At 33.2% G+C, this 21,437-nt stretch overlaps 1 protein-coding gene across 5 annotated transcripts in view; it reads right to left on the bottom strand.

Moving 5' to 3' along the window:
- The window catches only part of LOC106713714 (tyrosine-protein phosphatase Lar), a 294,107-nt gene that overhangs the window by 138,285 nt on the left and 134,385 nt on the right, over positions 1-21,437 (bottom strand). The window lies entirely within an intron of this gene.

Below are 21,437 nucleotides of genomic sequence, written 5' to 3'. Positions count from 1 at the left end.
GTAGGTAAACATCGGCACGACATGTTTATGTCATTAGGATGTTACAAAATTACTTGTACATCGGAATCAGAGAGCGCATTATAATATTTAAAGGATCTCGGCGACTAGTTTACATGTGCTACGAAGTTCTACGAAACTGCTACGAATATTTGTATCACTATGCTAAATCAGTCTGCGATGCGAAGGTTTAAATTTGTAGAAAAATGTTAATCATAATGACAGTAAAACTGTATTTTATTAATTTATTTTATTCTGGCTCTTGTTAACACGTAGGTCGTTAAAAATAACCGCTGTTTATTATGTAAAGGCCGCGTAATCGGCTTTCGTAGTGATCACGTTCTGTCTTTTTATGTCCGCATACATTTAAAATTTAGTCACGTTTTTCAATTTATTCAATAGCAATAAAAGCGAAGATAATATAAATAGAATCACGTTAACATTTGCTTTTTGACTTTGACATTAATTTATTAAAACAATAATTTCTAAGTTCAGTTATAAGTTTCAATTTTAACTTCATCATCAGGTCATCATACGTCCCCACTGAGGGGTTTGGAGCCTAGCCTAAGTTAGAAGTGACTAGGCTATAATCAACTATGCTGTCTAAGTGGGGGTTGGTGCAAATTTAACGCTATAACAAAATATTAATAAATAAACTTGTCCATGAACGTAAAAAGTGATGTAACTAAAGTTAACAACATTCCTACTTTATTTTTATACAGCAATTTTTTTCCCTGTTACTATCAATGATCTAACTTTTACTAAATTGAGTAATTTCGATTCAATCGACGTCTCATAATTTTGTGAATGTAAGGATCTAAATAAACCCTTGAAGTTTGGGTTCGGGTATTTCGATTAAACAAAGTTGGCTCGTTATGGTGAAATAAGCCAACAGTCGACCGGGCGCACATTGCCGCGACGGCCCGCACAATATGTAAGTAACATCGGCACTTAAATTCAAAATATCATGTGGCTACGTTACTTCGTACAATATTATCACTAGCATAGACAATAGGAGAAAGATGCATAAGATAAAAAGAATTGTATTAATATTTTACTGTCACCGCATAAACATTGAGACTCCCGAATATAACGCAACAAACACCTTACTTTTAATAAATTTATATATCGTCCCCTAGCTAACGACACCGCATAAGTCATTTTTATCAACTTTACCGGAGACGAAATAAACTGTCTATTTAAAAAAAATCGGTGGAGATTTTTTTAGTAATTTCTTAATAAATACGCTATTTAGCGGTTAAGAAATAATTACTTATTTCGTTTTTGTCGATTAACTCTATTTTATTTTTTTTGCTATATTTCTTTACCTTTTAATTATCATGTGACCAATGGTTAGACGTGGAATGAGCAACTCCATCAATGGCATTAAAATGTGAAAACCGCAATTTTCGACTTGAGCGGTGTTGTAAGCTAAGGGACGATATATAATTTAATATTATGTAAGAATTCCTCACTAAAGAGATTATTGTTGAACATAACATAAAGCTCAACCCGACATTAAACAGAGAAGGGACAGAAAACATCAAAAATCAAACTTTCATAACTCAAACATGCCACGACAGTAACAAAGTTTCTAAACATGAATTTATTGACACTTGGAGCGAGCAATGGACGGCCGCTATTCTAATCCCAGTCCTATATGCCCGAGGCACGTACGGACTTCAATTTTCCTAAGGTTGTTCCTAACAAAGTCCCACCAACTCAAATAACAGTATTTGTCTTCTATTTTAGACAAAATTATTTTAAATAAGAATAAAACAAACAAATCTTTTTTATAGAAAATGTCACTCGCAAAAAGAAGAAATATAAATAATAGTATTAAAAAAGCTGTAGCAGTTGTTATTTGAATTAAATTATTCAGCACATTTTAAGATTTAAATAAAAAAACGTCGTTCATGAAATAAAAGTAAAATAAATGTCCATTAAAATAATTTTTACATCTGAATTATGTATCAAAATGAATGATATAAAGTACCAACTTTCAACGTAGATATTTCATTGCACCAGGGAAGAACACATAAAAGAGCCGTAACTCAAGCCCACTTCGAATTCAATAAGTGGCGCGATGTCTCAGTTTCAACAAAATAGAAAGGGACGGACGAACCAAACTAAATAACTCAATGAAAGGGAGGGGAAGGGAGCCGTTTGCACGACTTATAACTTCAATAAGAGTGAACCAGGTGTGCGCCGGCATTCTCTCGACTGGAGCTATTTGCATACAGCCCAACGCGTGTCCAATTCCACTGAGTAACTATATATTTTTAACAGACTCGGATAAATATACATCTTATTCCAATAGATTTAAGTAAGATCAGATTTGCGGTCAAATGTTCACTTGTATCCAAGAATTATTTACCTTCTCATTCGTATTTCAACAGCTGGGGATATTGTGTTTAGTAACCTACGGTAATGGCATTAGTTTGAAAGGCTCTGCCATTAGTCTCCGACCGCACACACGCTCAGGTGCTTGTAAAAAGTACCGAGAAATCATTATACATATTACTTTAGAGCAGACGTTAAAAATACTGCGAAGATTTATTAAAAGAAAATGTTGATTTGTAAAAAACATAGCTACAAATCTTACTCAAATGAAATGTAGAGGCAATGGAGTGTAAATAGGGTAAAGAAAACAAATATCAGTAAACTTTATTTTGATTCTATATTTAAGTACTTCCTTATTTTATCTACAGATTTTCTCTATTGAAATATTTGCCTTTGCTTAAAAACATAAACTCTAGTAGTCATTCTATTCGTATACGTGCTCTATAATTATAGTAGCGCCTATAACGATGTTTGTTGTTTGCACGAAACTATTAAACTTGAAGGAAACAAGTCAAGAACAGCATCCGAGACGTTTACACTTGGAACTAAGTGTAATTAAGTTACTCACCGAAGTAAACTCGAAATTAATCTGTTGCGTTTACTATAATGATATTAGTATGAGTGTGAGATTGGAGCGAGCCGAGTCGCAGACAGCCATAATCATCTATCATGTCTCGCCTCGGAAACGCTTAATCACCTCCCGATCTTAATTAACTAACTAACGACCTTATTTGCGAACTTCTCTCGACATCCGTCTGGGAGTTCATTCTTAGCTTGCACCAAGTCTGCTACAGATTTCAGATATGCTACAGTTGAACGTAGATTAAATTAAACTTCATTTTGCACTACGATGATTTAAAAAAATATCAAAACATTAAAGCAGGAATGAAATTATACTAAATGATTAAGATTATAAGCGACCTAGGTTATACGAAATTGCCACTAGGGTTATGTATTATATTATAATTTAAAAGACAATACGGGCGTATGAACATATCCTTCATCAAATAGCTTCGTCTATAAATTATACAGTGCGCAAAATTTGCTTAAACATTTTTTGGCGTAATAAAAATTTAAATTGTATTACGACATTGACAGACGTGACATATGATTTTTTTTTAAATTTCGACTGTCATCATAAAAATAAACTTCAAGGTCTAAGACTTAAGGTAGGAGAGGGAGCGAAATGAGAGAGTCGCCCCGAATACGCCAGCGGCGATTGCAATTATGCTAAGTACTTCTTACACTAGAAACTGTGTCAAGCATCGGTCTACTTATAGAGATGTTAATGTCGTTGAAATTGAAATTCATTAGGATGAGATATTACAAGTTGTAGTAAGTATAAATAAAAAATGAAAATTATAAAATACTAGCTGTCGCCCGCGACTCCGTCCGCGCGGAATATAAAAAAATCTTATTTAGTAGCCAAATTTCATCAAGATTCGTAGAGCCGTTCTGGAGATATTTTCAAACAAACATATATATCCATCCATCTATTTAAACATTCACATTTATAATATAAGTATGATGTAATTCTTAAGAACTAAAAAATAAAAATAAACTCTACTGAACTGGAATAAGTGTGAAAATCCAACAGAATTTGAATGGGAATTCATGCAACTTGGGTCGTGTATTCAAAATTAAGAAAATCTAAAGATATTGAGCAAAATAGGAACATTTAAATAAGATAGAAATATAAAACCTAATGATTTAAATATTAAAATTCAGAATTTCTCTAACAGAATCTAAGTTGAAAATCTTAGTAAGAGAATGTAGAGACACAATATCTTTATCTTATAAGAACGGCTGCATACACATCGTCATTGTAGATGTAGACGCTGAAAAGAATCCGCTCGCCATTGTTTTATCTTAGTTTCCTCCGATTACTGCCGCCTTTGTTCCTTTTCTGTGCACTTTTTGTGTAAATCCGAAACTGACCTAGATAGTTCTACGAGCGTAATTATTGTTCCGTTTTTAGTGTTATCGCATACAAGTGTTCGCTCCGAAATTAACTAACTTATATCATTAAATTATACATAATTCTAATTTTGCATATTTTTATTTAAAAAAAAATCTGTATATTAGTTTCTCGGTAATTTGTCGCCTTCCATGTTTCTAGTATGGAGATAAATCTCCATTAGATTTTCATACTTTATTTGATAGTAAGAAAATGTATTGTTAAAGGTACCCAACCAGTAAATATCCCTTTTATCGAAATATAAAAGTAAATATTTTCAAATGGAATTTCCTTTATATTGTTTCGTATTTTTAGGTAAACAACGAAAACAAATATCGTATTGATTGATAAAGAGTACTTTGACATTGACAATAAGGTCCAAAATCCAGTGTGACCGATGTCATACACAGGCAAGCGTATGTTTGCGGCTTGTTAAAACAAATGTAGCCCGGTTGTCAACGCGCCGGCTAATCCCGAGGCTTCACTGTCGGCATTATCACGACGAATCACAACTTAGGGAACACAATCAAATTTACGAAATGGCCTACACGTCTTAGATTTATCAAATCGTATTTCAATTTTAATTAATCCTTACTGGTTTAAGATTTAAAGAAAATTACAAATAGACCAAACAAATATACTATGTGCTCTAAAAGATATTTCTGATTGGAAATTTTTTAAACTACTAAAATAATTGTTTTTTAGGTTACATGGAATCGTTAGTTAATATACTCTAAATATTAGAGATATCCTTAGACTAAAATCCTTGAATTAAATTTAAGCAATGTTGACTGTTGAATCTGTTCAGGTGAATTTTCAACAAGAGGAAGTGGAAAGTAAACAGGAATGTCCAACAGCGGTTACAAATACTACGGACGGCACATCCCTATTGTAAATAGCCGAAAATCGCGCTAATATTTGCGTCAACGCCCGTCACTGTAATCTCTGGACAAAGTTTAGTTGGCGAGCACGAATTAAGTCGGTGTCGTGAAATGGGGCGTTACTTGTGACAATTTATTTTCACCTCGATGAAAATACAAAGTAAATTAAAAATTTAAGATAGTGTCAGAACCAAATGGATAAATTGTCATCTAAAGTAACTTGATAATTTCATGTTGATTGTTTTCTAAATTTGTAGACATTGAAATATTAATGCTCAAGTAAATTCCAGAATTTACTTACGCACGAATTCTGTAATTCACTTAGGCAGAATAATATTTTGTTGTCTTTGAACACACAGTTTCTCTCTCACAAATAAATTTCAACCCTTTTCAAACATAAACAAAGTTGAAAGATTTTATTCATTGATTCAATACAAGTACTAATTAACTGAGATACTCCACCTTGATAAAAGTCAATCACAGTACCGAGATTTGGTACGCATAATTAATTTAATAGTTGTCAACCCTAATTATTCGTACGCGTATAACAACCCTGATATTATATTAACTGTAGCTATTACTGTACTAATGATTTTAATAGTGTAGCTTAATACGTATTAGAGCTGATGGTATACATTTTATGCACCATTAGAGAGCATATGTGTACGGCCATTTAGACGACGGCTGTAGCGACATTATTGATTATAGTTCACGTTCAAATCGTTAGATAATATCCTTAGTAGTTAAGGTTTGGCTTAATAGGATCATACGTAATTATGTTTTCGTCTGGCATTCGACATGTGGAAGAAAAGAATCCTTATACGACATAGCTACATAGAACTAACTCTAGAACTTTTCAGCACCATTATTCGTTCTTGCATCCGTACAATAGAGAATCCTTACGAAAATTTTATTAATATTCAATCTTCCTTATTCCTGTTTTAAGAAAAGCAATTATGAATAAAAATATTATATCAGCAACATTCCTCCAACAACAAAGACAATAAGACAATATCTATAAAAGGCGCTGAGAACAGACTTAATGAAACGTATAAATATTTGTGAGACTGATCCATTGTATATCCGGGGCGTCGGCGGCAAGACGCTTTGATTTGATGACGCTGCGTGAAGCCGCGTCGGAATAAACGCTTAATTTGAACAGGAAGCCATTTACCGAAATCCTGATTGTCGTGTTGCCGGCGCAACGCATTGTATATGTCGGACTTTACTCGAAAATAAATAGAAACACCGGGCTTATGCAACGATCCAATAAGGGTAAATTAAATATACAAAAGCAATATGTGTTCTGGATACACATTTGCAAGTGTGTGCGAGTACGCTAGCTTTATAAATCACCACCGTAAATAAGATCTTCCATGAAACATGTTTTTATTACTATTTGATACTTTGATTGTTGTAGTCAGGATTGTGATTATTATTTTTTAGGGTCTAAATCGATAGTCATTTAATAACCTTTTAAAGTCAATTGAAAAGAGTTACCACACGTAATGAAAAAGCTTATTTTTCGGCTAAATTAAAAATCATTTACAAAGAATATTCGAAAAAAACGAAGTCAGAACTAAAACAAAAATCTAGGTTAGGTTTGCAACAGGCTAACCTAGATCTCGTTGCTGGCGCTTTTCTTTTTATTCAAAGCGTTGTTGCCTTTTTGCCGAACTGACGGGATTCGAAACACTGAGAGCGGTGACGTTGTAAACTCGACGCCGGTCGCCGGTCGCCGGCCCACTGCCACGACAGCTACTCACTACAACTGTATGCGAACATATTTTTTCACTAAATCTTTGGTATATACCAACACTACCAACAAGGAATTGTAAAATCATGCTACAAGCCAAAAGTTGCTTCCTGAAACACAAAAAGTATCTAGAAGTTCAGAATTAGTAGTATTTATTTGCAGCAATTTTCAACCGCACACATTAAATATAAATTATGCGATTATTTCCAAGTTTTCCTAAAATTGGTAAAAATGTGTAGAACCTTTGTGGTATGAACTAAGCTCTTTTTAATAGTTGTTGACGCCAGCAATAATAACATCTGTTACATGAATTTGCCGGCTCAATCGGTGAAATACCACGACCACAGAAAACTGGCATGATGTGGAAGCAAATCAGCGTTTCGTCTGATGGATGTGAGCAGCGGAGTCTTTAGTTATAGTCCACGTTCCCTTCGCACTCTTTTCTTATAGGGAAATGGGATTTGACGGAGGAGAGAATATAGGTAGGGCAAAAATTATCTTTCTGTACCTCCTCTTCTCTGTCAATAACAGGTAGGCAACGTATCTGCATTTGCGGATGTCTATGGGTAGCGCTCGATTCGCTATTTCAGCGAATTGAAGGGCTGCTTGCCCGTTAGCCACCTTATAATATAAAAAAAGGGAAATACAATTACCTAATGAGCCGCATCGAAACAAAAAAAAAATAGTGCAATAATGTGTTACACATTTACCTTCTTCGTGGAACGATACCATCTGCGTCAGATTAAAAGTGAATATGGACGATAAAATTTTACAACGGCGCAAGTGTAAAACTTTAGCGTTTCCCAATACCCATTAGTATACATTGAATACCTTAGGCAAAGAGAAGAATAGGGAATTTGAATAGCGATACATGTAGTGCACCTGCTAACTCTTGTAAATGTTGCCTATTAAAGCGTTTCTAGTTAACGAAAATAAATACATATTTTAATTTATTATTTTTAAATTTTGATTGCGCTTTAAATTATTAATAGTATATAATGACTAATGCATATATATAGCAACGATTGACCTCTTCATATAATAGTAATTATTTATTCCAAACAGAACAATAGAAGGAACCTAACATCCATCCAAATTTTCTATTGATAACTAGTACCTAAGTATTAAATCCATTTGATAAAATATGTATCAAAAATATACAAAACACAAAGAGATAACAAAAAAAAAACTATGTACTTTCGAAAAAAATAAATTTAAGATCGTACTAGGATCATTTGAGGCCAGAGTTATCCCACTCATGTGGGGACGACACATATGGATTAATTTGAATTTTTACAGCCCGTCTCTTGCCTGTCGCCAACCCCACAAAAAAAAATAAAGGAGGAATAAATTTATATTATTTTTAAGTAAATCAAAACATAAATGTTATTAAAAACTAAATGATTACAGTCAAATATTTCGAAATTACTCTAAAAATAAATATCAATAAAGTAAAACTAAACTTTAAGCTCCGCAAACTACTGACGATTTAGTGATAATATCACTCTGTTTCACCTTTATATTCTGGATAACCGTTTGCCATTGGTCTTTCAAAACTCTATTCACACTAATAGAAGTGGTCAATTTGGTCATTTGAAGCAGATGAAGCAGTATATCCGCTTTATCAAGCGTTAAACCTTAATTTTTCTGTCCGTATACTTAAATTTACAAGGACAAAGTATTGAGAATAAATATCCACCTCAGCAAATTGAAACTTCAGAAACGACAAAATCAAATAGATGTCGCTCGCTTGTTAATACAAATTGAATCAGCCGATGCATTAATTTCCTGTCAACAAACGCGCCGGTTAAAACGTCCGATAAATAAAAACGGGACTTGCAATAACAAACGATCTGTATGAAAATTCAATATCCGTTCAAGAGCCCCGAGAAATGCAGCGAAAATACGATTCAATGAATTGAGATTTATTTGCTAAAGGCTTTACGCTACCAACCCGAACCGACTCGACTGGCCCGACGCTTAGTTGTTTCTCCTCATTTATTTCCATTTAGTTGTATTGACTTATTTATGTAGGCTTCTTAACATTTCACTAGTAAGACTAGCGCTGCAATCGGCCCTCGACACTCCAACAGCTTAGCTTTATCTGTGCTAACGTTTGAGCGTGGCTTTTAATTCCTTGATGGTGCGAATCTCAATTTAAAATTAAACGTTTATTAAGGTCCTCATTCGCAGAGTCATTCTGTAACCAACCATTGCCTTAATTATTTGACGTTATCAAGGGCAGATCTCGTCTGCGACTAAGTACAAACTTTATTAGTTTATGTTATGCCATCGAAAAAGATAAATTACGATTTATTTTACAAATAATTATATTAAGAATATTTCAAAAGTCAAAATAACAGCATGCCGAGATACTTTTGGGAAGTTTTTTAAAACAATCATTATTCCCTCGCGGTTCAACTAAGTTAAACATAATTTGCATTGTTGAGTTTTATAAGCATCAAATTTCAGTTCAAGTATAGTTTCAGCGTAAGCAATGTTCAAACGAAAGATTCGAATCGTAATGGAAAAGAGGTCAATCGATGAATGGATCGCTTAATTAGAACTATTATTTCCCGGCAGATATCTACACAATCAAGTAAATGCACAATTAAAAGTACTCTTAATTGACTCATTAAAATGTTTTCTAATCTAGTTTTTATTCTCTAGCATACTTTAGCAATGGTTAGGTTTAATAGAATTTTTATGGTAGCTTCATACTTGAAACTAATTAGGGACTGAGAAAATGATTATTATTAAAAGACAGGCAATGACATAAAATCTTGACCTGGAGGAACCGAAATCAGAACTTCATTTTCATTCGTTTGCTCTGAGAAGTAGGAAATTCCAAATAATTGAAATATATTTGTCCTTTTGATCCATTTAATTTTGAAATCGCTAATATCACTCAAGTATATATCTTGGGACAGGAATATAACCGGTTTTTGTACCGCAACATCAAAGTTCTTGCTCGAGTCGGATCCGAATAAGTTTCGGTGACTCCATTACGATGTTAATCCACTAACAAGCCGAGTTGTCTGAGCTGGGAATGTTAATCAGTAAATACAATGATTAATTAAGTCTGCAGATGGCGCGATCTTTGTCATTTTAATGAGTGGAGACGCATTCATATGCAAACGTTTAGCCAGAGAGTGTACAATAAGGATTTGAGAACGACCAAATTTAAAGACACATGTTTTACGAAGAAAAAAATACTTAAAATGGCCAACACGATAATAAAAACAATTTAAGGCTTATAAATATATAAATCATTACACAAGAAACATTTGACAAAAGCAAACTTCACATACCCTGTATATTGAAGTAGCATATACTACTAGGCGTTCAAATTAACAGATACATGCAATAAATATATTCGAATAGTTTGAATCTCAAAACCAAATTACAGTAAAGATATCGTACAATAATTATAAATGTTTAGCATCACTTTTCAGTCAGTAATATCTGTGCCTTTGTAACATAATATTCTTATTATATTTCAAAGGAATTCACATTTGAGCACACAATACCGACTCTGTGAAAACATTAAACACAACTCTAACATAATACATACGCCGTCTAAATTCTTAACACCGCGCGAGATAATATCCGTGAAGTTTATTCAGTACACGCGTGGTATCGCCCCGTCTCCCCACAGCCCCGTAGCCCCGTCCGCGTCGCCTCGGGGATCTCGCAAGAACCAAGTTTGACAATTAATAGCCTAAAGCCGTGTGGGAGTTTTCGCCGTGAATTAGTCGTTTCGACGACTGCGGTACGCGGACTCGATTGTACGAAGTCACATGCAAAGCTTGAACTACACAAGTTTGAATGATTTTGGTCGAGTACAATATTGGATATTTTAGGTTAGCATAGTTTTATAATGGTCAATAATCTGAAAGTTCTGAAACCGGGCCGCGTACGAAACAGAAAGGCCTAAATGCTGCTAAAAACATCTTCTACATCTATTTATGAAAATGAGTCCTAGAGAGGTACTATCATATTGATGATCATAACACAAAAAACACGCATACACTTCGAAAGTTGATTGTAACAAATATGCTGCAAAAACGCATGTGAGTATAATAAAACATGTGGGACAACAGCACATGCTGTTCGTAGAGACGTACACAAAGCCCAACTAACTGAACGTACAAATTCGGCAGCGACATAAATCACAAACTATGCAGATTGCACGTACGCCGCCATTCGCGACGCGCCCGCACAAACTTGCTGATTTACACACAAATACGTTCTTTAATTCAATAGTGGAACTTTTTGCTGATATCGATAATTAAAGGAAGTATAATTTTGATAAATTTCCAACACAATTAAAATTGTTTCAAAGACATCCGATTACTTCGGAACATCTTCAATGTACATACATTCTATGACCAGTATGCAAAATGCCACAGGCAACACATACATTTTAAAACCACGATAATATTCTTGCAAATACATTCAAATTAATTAATCGTCTACCTCCGAGATAGTAAAGCAAATTACGTAGGCAATGTATCTCCTTTACATACGGCAGATAATAAACGGTGGCACTAAGTTGAGTGTGACGTTATCAGTGATCTGATTGCATCGCTGGTGGGAGCGCGATGTACGGACGCGTCGGCTGTCAGATAAGCACGAATAAGGGGGAAACGGTTCCTGTAACTTCACGCCCTTAGCCATATTAAAAGGGTCAGCAAAAAACCATACACTATCGTTTTTTTTTAAATCAAATCCCACAAAGGATTAAGTACTTTAGTATTTTAAATGCGTATTCAAAAAAGTTAAACATTTTCATATAAATTGTTATCATTAACTAATACTGGCACATTTCATGTCATCAACTAAACATAAATGTTCCATACAAAGTTCATATGTTTAATCAAGTAGAACTGTATTTATGCAATACGCAGTGATTAAGTATCCTACATCGGAAACCAAAACTAAATACATTGTATACTTTAAATGAAATCGGATCGCAGCAAAAAGCAATTAGTGAAGTTGAGTATAAACGGTCGCTTCCCTTATTCAGCAAAAACTGATGCAAGCTGTATCAACAAAACTGCGCAAACTATAATTGAATTACAGGTGGAGCTACTTTTTGCATCGCGCCGCCATTTGTTCTGTCCCACTTTTTGTGCGATGACGTTAGTTTTATAATTGATGGCATGGAAGTAAAAAAAAAAACCGAAATATATTATTATCCTATTATTATCTATATATATAAAAGAAAGTCGTGTTAGTTACACCATTTATAACTCAAGATCGGTCAAACTGATTTAGCTGAAAATTGATGGGAAGGTAGCTTAGAACTAGGAGACGGACATAGGAACTTTTTTATCTTGTGTGCATTTTTTTTATTCCGCGCGGACGGAGTCGAGGGTAAAAGCTAGTTATATATAATCTTAATAAACGGAGTATTAGAATATTGAAATTTATTTACAAGGCTTTAAAAATATCAAAAATTAATCCCATAAAAATATTTCAAGCAACATTTTTGAAGTGCGACTTACCCGAAGCAATTAAATTTCTGTAAGTAAAAGAATCTGAGGCTACCGCAGCCATAACTTTCTTGTCTTTGGCAGGGAAGGAAGAAAATTAAAGTCCCTAAGGTTAAAGTTTGCACCTACTTATAATTCGTAGCGCACACGAAATAATTTTTGCCTTTCATGAATTCGTAAAGCAGGTTCAGCGGATGAAATTCCAACCGCATGCTCCTTGCAGGTGCTCATTACGGATGGCATAACAGTAGGATGCTGGTATCGCGGGGAGTGGCGCAGAGCCAAATTTTAACAGCTTTCCGACTCGCGTTTTCCGATTACACGTCCGAAATAAAAACTAAAGTGTATTTTTCTAATATCGGGTACTGCAGTGGAGTGCAAAAGCTTCTATGTAATAATCCATAAAATGTGTACACAAGATGAAAATTCCAAGTACTTTTATAACACGTAGCTAAACAATTTTTAATAGTTTAATACGTTGAAAAAAAAAACAACCAAATAAGACATTCGTTTAATGTATTATGATCACAATCAACAATTTCGAAACTCAAGAATCGGTAGTTTTATGTCCAATTTTTTTTCAAAGTTAAAGAAAACAATATGATTTGCGACGACAAACCTTCAAACAACGTGGCAAAAATAATAAGTTCCATAACATAGTTTGATGTAAAATTTAAACACATTAATCAAAGTATTTATCTATCGAGCGAACATCACATCATATATGGACAGAAAAGTAGTGTATCTTAAGTTTAACTTACACTTAAACTTTACATATTAAAAGTTTGTTGAAAATTTATTCAGTTATATGATGCGTTCAGAGAGCGTTAGTGAGGGGAGGAAGCGATTCCATCGCATTAGGATGCGCCAACTTCACAACCTAATGGCGATAAGGTCGTTTCATTTGGTTCCTTACTACTCGACTTACATTGAGTACATCACTTGTTTAAGATCTTTTAGACATGAATTCATTTGAAGACATAAATCTTGCTAAAATAGTGCCCGAGACTCAGATTACACTTTTAATACCCCTTAAAAAATTATTAAGTAACCATTTGAAATGACTCAAACTAACTCGCAGAAAAGAAACAAAACAATCGAAAACAAAAAATGTTTGGCACAAACAAATTTCCAAATTCCTCTTTACTAAATCTCTACAGTAAGAAGAAAAACGATAATGGACATAATTTGGATACAGAATCGTCGAAGAGACGAATTAACTCGACGTAATAAGGCACATGCGGGCAATCTGTCGCAGATGCCGTCTCCTTACTTCAGCATTTCAACTATCTAGGTCGCCGTTGAACGAACTCTGAACGTAGCCGTGTGTTTTATGACGTCTGATAATTACTTTGCTATTAGGATACAAGACTCATTCGGCATTTACGATCAAAGCTTGAAGATAATGTGGTCAGTGCGATCTATTTTTTCGTTCACTATTTATTCATTTGTCGTAGACAAACGAAACAATTGCAACTTAAAATTGTAAGGAATATTTTTTGTACGATTTCATCAAATTTTATCAAGCATTTAAACAACTTAAAGTCTTTCGGTTTTAAGAATGCTATACGTTCCTTTTTTAATATAATATACGAAGTGGCTTCGTGCTTAAGATTTTAACATGTCATTTAGATCCAGTAGAATTTCCATTTTATTTGCTTTATATTAAAAACATTGACAATCTGATTGTCAACCTGGCGTGAGTGTTAAATATCATCTTATATATATATAATTCTCGTGTCGCAATGTTCGTTCCCGTACTCCTCCGAAACGGCTTGACCGATTCTCGTGAAATTTTGTGAGCATATTGAGTAGGTCTGAGAATCGGCCAACATCTATTTTTCATACCCCTGTTAAGTTTTTTTAACTGCGAGGGGACGGAGTCGCGGGCGACAGCTAGTAAGGAAATACTATCAAGCAGATCAATTATTTACTTTAAATTCGCAGAGAATATAACAACGTTATTGTCACAAGAAGTTATAGATCAGCATAATAAATAATAAAGTTTCTCAATTTACGTCCGCAAGTGAGCCTCAGGCGCGAAATTATAACCGTCTTCGTAGTTAAATTAAAACATAAGTTATGGAGTTTAAAAGAAACTGCGATTCAGGCTTAGCGAGCGGGAAGACTTGTCACCCGCGAAACTTAATGACAATTTAATTACGGAACGTCGGACAGCGTGGCGATGTTTCGTGGTCGCAAGTTATAAATGAAATACCACAAATGTATTGATGATTTGATCTTCAATAGTAATCCCGATCGTGTTTTTCAGCAAGCAATTTTAAAAGCAACAGTTTACTTTTAAATACACCACACTCAGATGTTTTTTTTAATTAAACCATAATTTATTTCAAATTAGATTAGTGATTTAAAACGAAAATTTTATTAGCAAAAAATAATTAAAAACAAATATAGTTAGCAAAAAGGAATAACAAAAATAAATAGAGGTAAGCAAAATTTGCAATCTAAAAATCCAAGTTAAATTTATCGAACAATAGTTTTCACTAAATTTTGTTTTGATTTTTTTTTAATAATGCTTAATGTTTTACATTGTTTGCGAATTTAATTGAAGTAGAAATATCTAGAAGAATACAGCACTAAAGAAACTAAACTAAAAGACTACTAAAAGAACACTAAGCCAATGTTTAAATACACATTAAAGTGAGACGACTTTTATTAAAATGTATGTTAAAAAAGAAATTAATAACATTAAAACAATTATTAAAATTAAAATAATTTATCAATAAATTAACATTAGGTACTAGCAGATCATCAATTAACAATACGATTATTTAGAAAAGAGTTATTTCCTAATGATGGGATTATTTTACGGACAGCCCGGGACGAAAGTTAAAAACAATTTCCCGTTTTAATGCTAATCGTCACCTAAAACAAAGTAAAAGAATGAATTAAAGAAGAAACTAACAAGGCCCGCCGTGGAACGATTCCATTAATCCAATTTTGGACTTTGAAATAATAGCTTTAATTATTCACGATTGAGAAAGCTTTTAAAGGGTGCCTATGAGTTTTGTGTGGGACCGGTAATGAAAATCTCCAAAGTGAAATGATAAAATAAAGTACTAACTCCGTTTTAATGATCAAAGTTCAATAAAACGTCATTGGAAGAATGAAGGATATTATTTTAATATCTTTTAAGGACATTTGGATTGTCTATTTTGGATTAATTTTATATATTTATTTTTTTACTAAAAAACCATTACCTGTGTGTATTAACATTTCTATATCATAAGAATAACTTTAAAGAAAAATTATTCAAAATTATCTATAAAGCTTTACATCAAAGCATATTAAGTATACTATCCAATCATTATATAAAGATTAAATTTAACTCTATATTTATATACATACAGGACATAACTCAGAATGTTTTTATGTTTCCAATATCAATGATTAACGGATTACAAACACATTATTGTTCAGTGAAAAACCTATAAAAGTAATCTCTTAATGCATCTGCCGAGACGTGGGACTTTATGAGAGCAGGGACACTGAACACATGTCTCTAAACATACATAGATGTTAAGTCAGCTTACTTGAGACTTTGGGTAAAAAATTGTCGATCTTTGAATTGAAAAAAAAAAAAAATGAAAAGACCTTTACTACCTTTAATTAATCCCAAACCTTAACAATGTAACTTATTTACTTTTTACTTTGTTTAATGCATAATCCAAGTTTAGAAAACCTTAAAATTAAGGCATAGGTCTCGATTATTTAAAAATTTTATTTGTAATTTTTTATCATAAGGTGGCAAGCGAGTATTCGGCCACCTAGAATTCGCCAAAATAGCGAGGTGACCGCTGCCATTACATATCTGCATTTACAGATGCATTGTTTACCTTTAATCGACGAAGAATGGGACGCATAGAAAGGGGATATTACCCCTTGCAATGCATCCTCTCTTCTGTCAAATCCACTTTCCCTTCCCATCCTTTCCTTATAAGAAATAGGTGGTAAGGGAAAGAGAACTAAAATTATAATTATTTTATATATAAAAAATAATTAAAGTTATATGCATTGACAAGTTGAAAGTTTTGGTAGCAAAGAATTTTAAAGTTAAAATTAGGGAACATTCGAGCATTGCATGCTAGACGTAAACACGATTGCATGCTTCGTTTCGCCAACAATTGTTACGCTTAACTTGGACGTTCATTTATAATAATTCCTAGGCTTTTGCTGAAACATTTCAACCGGAAACTACTAACATTTTAGCGTCACAATATTAATATTACTTATAGCTTATGTAATATTATATGATGGTGGTACCTAATGAGTTTTGGGTTGTCACATTTCTTTATTTGTATTTAATATTTTAGAGCTTTAATTTGGCAGCATGGACTGACGAAATAAAGACCTAACAGTACATAATATGCATATGCAATATTAATAAAAACTAAGTTGTGTATGTACTAATACATTGCACACAATTTAAGCAAACAATCAATTAAACATTAAATCTAAAATTGATATTTTTTTTATTTCTAGTAAAAAAGTATCTCCCTGTGTGGATACGACCTTATAAATTCATATGCTAGTCATATACCGTGAAATGTTTTCACCGCGAATGCCGTATAAAAGAGAGGGGGATGTTATTTAAATAAAACTGTCATAACTTTTGGCAAACGCTCTCCGCTCACTATGCTCAGTTAATAATTGATATTTGCTATATGAATTCAAGCTGCATTTGATCCAACTATTAGTGCGCCTTTATTTTACTGGTAAATGAGCAGAAATTCTATCAGAAAGCAGTCACTAATGCCCGGGTTCTGAAAGACTTGGAACTGTTATTCGACCAAAACTTCTTCAATATTTACACATTCTAGACATTCTAGTATCCTATGATCCTATAAATGATGTAAAGAAATGATTGTCTAATTATGTATTCTAGCTCTAAGTTTTTGTTACTAGTAAATACCTCAAAGTGAATTGATAGACATGTAGGGACAGTTTTATTTGGGCCATACTATTTTTCAAACACGGGTAAATTACAACCTCGTTCGAAATTGATTTTCTGTGTATATCTGTCTATTCAAATTGGCATCAATGACAGGTATTAGGCCCGGGAGCGACGCGCAACGCCGATGCGATTCTAAACATATACATAACGACAACAACAATATACATATATTAGAAAAAAAAAACACCTATGCATACTGCATCAGCAATTAAATAAAATAGTATCAACAATTGAATAAATAGATTTATTTTACTACAAAAAATATAAAATCAGATGAATTAAAACTATGTTTTTTTTAGTACAAACAAAAGTCTTAAGCTTCATTATTTTCATTAAATAAGTACGACAAAGCATTGGGCAAATACCAACATTTAATTATACGTTAAATCGCATTTAATCATTTCACTAATTAAATATTTAACCGAAACCATAAAGAAAGCAATACAGGGCAATCGATAAAATTTTCTTAAAAGCGTCTTCGGAGCACTAATGACCTCTCCCTTGAGTCTAACTCCTGTAAGATTGGTCAGCTATTTCACAAAACTTTGCTAATTTGCCACCGCCATGAATCTCGCGGGTTCAAAACTTTTTATTTCTAAATAAAACTCTCAAGTTTCTTGAGCCGATAAATTTACAAGAGAAAATTATATCTTTAAAAATATTGCCTATAAACGAAGCCACTGATCATAAAAGAAATTCAAATGTACTTTAAATAAATTAATTCGCACAATAAAATAAAGTGTTTATTGTACTTTATATTATATTTATGTATATTCACTAATACTTATACTTCTCTTTTAAAAAAAATTAGATTGAAACAACAAAAACAAAATAAATATGTAAATTAAAGAGTAACCTCTAATTTAACATTTCATAAAAAAAATCATATACCACAAGCGGACGGATGTGAGTAAACCAATTTAACGTTTCCTAACTACCGAGTTAATTTACATGTAACGCTATGCTTTTAATTCAACATTACGTTCATTGTGCATAAAGCTAACAGCACATACTTTACCTAAGAATACATACAAAATAACATTTAAAACGTTGAAATATAACGAACCAAGAATCGTCATTAATATAAATGGAAAAATAAAAGAGAAACGAAAAACCACTATTATCCAAAGTATTTACATAAACCAACTGAATTTTGAAACTACAATGATAGTTTTATTCCAAGAAAGAAGCAAATACATCTCACATTGACAACGGAAGAGGCAATTTATAAAATTGACAAAATACACGTTACAGTATGTATCGCGATGAATAATATCGAGGAAGGTGACAGCGCAAGACATGCGGCGTTATCACGCGACAGCCGCGCGGTCACGGCGCGATTTATGACCGCGCAAGAATTCACCGTAGTCTCGATTTTAACGTTGAATTTAAAAACATTTCGATTATTCGCGTCAGCGACGAGTGATTAATGTGATTCTGCTACGAAATAATCGATTCAAATACGATTTCAATGTTTCTTGAAAAAGAAGTGGATAAAGTTTGAAATGCTCCACCTATTTTTAGCATTGAAGTTTTATAACAGTTGACCAGTCTTCTGGACATATTATATGGAGAGATGATGCGTGTTCTTAAAGTGGATATGTGTGAGACCTCTTGAAGATCCTCTGAAAGGACAAGGACAAGAGTTGATGATTACGTCTTTTATTTGCTATGAAAGTATGTCATATTGAAAAATTCCGCAAAAGGATAACTAATTCGAAATGCAATACGGCACAGAGCAACAACAGCAGTAAACCGTCCGCTTATGCGCGTCGATCTGCAGCGTTTAATTTAACTTCAGTCTCAAAGTGCGCCAGCGGGCAGGGAGAGTTGGGCTTACGACTTGTATTAATTATTGTCGAGCTTCTCTCTATTACGCGAATAATAAACACTGACTTGCCAACCGCTCAAGTACCAAAGCTGGGGGTATATTGTTATTACAGTCGGAACACGTATATTCAATCTCACGCCAAATGCAGACAATTTGCTTCAAGTTTGTTCACGTCAGACACGTTAAAATAATCGCGATTACGGTCTCAATATTAGAGTAACAAATAGTTTATATACGTATTGAAATAGTTTCTGAAATAATCAAAAACAAAGTTCAGTGGCTTAATACATAGGTTTAATACGTATTGCATTCCTTTAGCAGTAAACAAAAGTATCCAAGCTTCATCAACATAAATAAAAAAAAAGAAATAAGGATTATTTTTAAACTTCCTCTTTTAGAAGGTATTATAAAACAGTGAAAAGAAGGAACCACAACGAAACAACAAATACAGTGAATTAATCAACGTCGCTGAAGGCAAGATTTTTTGCAATGTTTCCTGTAACAAAGACGCGGTAAAAGAAACCATAAAAATAAATTAATATCCAACGTTAAATCAAGTTTACAAAGGTTTCATTCACGAATCTATTCAAGAAATATTTTCAATTAGTTTCCCATTGACACGTCAATCAATGAACGTTATATTCTAAGTTTTACTTATAAAAAAACAACAATAAATGGTATTGACAAATGATGAGAACCCGTTATTATTCAATAATAAATGAGTAGTAATTAAAAGTGTGTAGTTTACAGTTGCAAGGCAAGTTATTACCTATAATAAAATACTAATCAGTAATATTAATTAACCAAGGATGCCTATCGGGTGAAAAAATTTACCAAAAATTTTTCTAAAGTATGCTATGAAAAAGTTGAAATTTATAACATAGGAGAAAGTTCGCTGTATGAAATTTCTCTTTATTAAAAATCGCTTAACGAGATTCCTATAAACTCTGCATCGAACACGCTAATCAAAATAATATATTAGACGAGAACTTTCTTCTAATACGGTATCTCATGAATACTCCATGGGACAGTACGAACGAATCGCTTTTAAAACTTTTCATTTCCGTACTCCATTAAATAATATTCTAGCAAGCTGACGATCTAGCAACTGACCAGATGAATAATTAGCAAGAATATTTTGCCCGTCACGCTGTTAATGAATATTAGAGAAGTCTTACGCTGTGAGTGGATTTCACGTTTTTTCTTATTCGAAAAGAAATCTGCCGTTGTATCGTAGAGACGAAATTTCGTTAATTAAGGGCGTTCGAGAGATAAATAAGTCACTAAGCGTAAATTTGTCCATTCGTTCTGTTTTTCTTCAGCTTTTCCGAGAAGTTGCTTAGTTATTGGGTCATTTTTTCTACGAGCCGCGCCACCCGATGAGTTATATCAGTCGTTTGGTTGTGTGGATTCTGTGGAATAGCCTATTTGTGGTTTCTTTTTAGTAACAAACTACACGTTAAAATAAATAACAACAAGTTGCTCTTATCGTATTCTACTAATTTTTGTATTTAGGTTCATTTAGGGCTTCGGTTGTTATTCACATTTATCTTTCTCAGGTGTGTTTTGAATATATTCGATTTTTATTAAGAAAAAGAAATAACAGAACAGAAATACTTTCATTTTTGCTTATCATTCTTGGAAAGCCACTTCACATTGGTGAAAGCAGTCATCGGATACAGACAAACTGAACCCGTTCACGGTGCTTGTGTTTGCGAAGGCCGGTCACCAACAAAAGGTTTTGCCTCTATTGATATGTCGATGGACAAAGGCGGATAAACATACCCTGACCCAATGTTCGCTAACTTGAAAAGATTGCACGTTATAAGGAGTATTTACATTTTTCATTGGCGGCACAAGTAAAATAACATAACTATTAAAGTAAACTTTTTACTATGTAGAGACTGACGAGATTACGAAAACAGCAAACTTAACAAGACTTAATTAAAATAACTAATCCTATCAAATATAAACGTACAAATTTCAGTAAAATTATCCTTTAAATTTGATTTCATTGCCGTTTATATAGACTGATATAATTCGTATACCTACGTACTCGTATATTCGTATGCCTACGGCATTTAGGCGTTACAGATACTGACCTTGTTCGGAATAGACTGACATGGGTTAAATACATTTATTATAAATGTACAATCAATATTTTAAAACATAACATAATCAAAAATAGCTTCACTTAAA

Source organism: Papilio machaon, chromosome 12 (genome assembly GCF_912999745.1).
Source record: "Papilio machaon chromosome 12, ilPapMach1.1, whole genome shotgun sequence".
Classification (NCBI taxonomy): Eukaryota; Metazoa; Arthropoda; class Insecta; order Lepidoptera; family Papilionidae; genus Papilio; species Papilio machaon.
Note: the sequence above shows the minus strand (reverse complement) of the source record. Positions and strands in the feature narration are given on the sequence as shown.